Source organism: Bison bison, unplaced genomic scaffold (genome assembly GCF_000754665.1).
Source record: "Bison bison bison isolate TAMUID 2011002044 unplaced genomic scaffold, Bison_UMD1.0 scf7180017864089, whole genome shotgun sequence".
NCBI classification, from domain to species: Eukaryota; Metazoa; Chordata; class Mammalia; order Artiodactyla; family Bovidae; genus Bison; species Bison bison.
Window position 1 is genome coordinate 443,703 of NW_011494661.1, and position 979 is coordinate 444,681.

Sequence of the window (979 nt, forward strand, 5' to 3'; positions counted from 1 at the left end):
GGAATGTGGGTACCTTGGGGGGATTGGGGAGAACTGAGCCCCCAAGTTCTCCGGGAAGCAGTAGGGTTGGGGGGTGGTAGGAGTGAGAGGGGTCAGGGCCCAGTTGTGAAAAGGCAGAGCGTGGGGCTGGTGAGTTCTGACTCACCTTCTGCCCAGGTGAGTCCCCTGGTATGGGGTCAGGTGGGTTCCCCTTGGTTATTTACTTCCTGGGCACCTCCTGTGTGCCAGGCCTCGGGTAGAGGCCAGGCACAGGGACCGGTGACTAGATCCCTCCTGGGAGGGCAGCAGCAAGCCCATCACGACTGCCTTTATTGAGTGCTTACTGTCTACGCCACATGCCGCGAAGCGCTATGCCAGGACTCCTTGAGGCTTCACAACAAGCCGTTTTATCAAGGAGAAAACTGAGGCGCAGACAAAGTGACTGGACCAAGATGGCACAGCCAGGACAGGGTCTCTTACCCCTCACCCCCAACACATAAGGAAGGACATGGTGGTCGTGGTCCTAGAGGCAGCAGCCCACAGATTGCACCTGCTACCCAGCCGGCGGTATTAACTGGGTTTGTCCCCCCAACACGCCTCTGAGGTGGGCTATTATTATCCTGATCTTACCCCGGGAGACTCAAACACAGCTGAAGTGAGTCACCCAAGGTCACACCAAGGAAGGGCAACCGTCAGGGCACCCTTGGTCCTTACAGATGCCCTCAAACGGGAAGCCGAGGCAGGGAGGTTCGTCTTCCCTGCTCCCCTCTCTACCTGGCCCCTCCTTGGCTGTGTCCTCTGGGCTCAGAGCCCCCTCTAGGCCTCGGCCCTCCCCTGCACTCGGCTGCCCTCCCTGAGGCCTCACGGTGTGCAGGCGCAGTCTGCCCCTTAACCCTAGTGGGGTGTGAAGACCAGGGGAGGCTGCGGGGAGAGGGGCCAGGCGGGGCCCTCTGGCCGGGTCGGCCTCCCGAGGGCGTGGGGTCGGCCTGATCGCTGGCAG

The 979-nt window shown here is 61.5% G+C and overlaps 1 protein-coding gene across 1 annotated transcript in view; it reads right to left on the reverse strand.

Annotated features, from left to right (window-relative positions):
* The window catches only part of MACROD1 (MACRO domain containing 1), a 156,637-nt gene that overhangs the window by 42,950 nt on the left and 112,708 nt on the right, over positions 1–979 (reverse strand). The gene's annotated exons all lie outside the window — the stretch shown is intronic.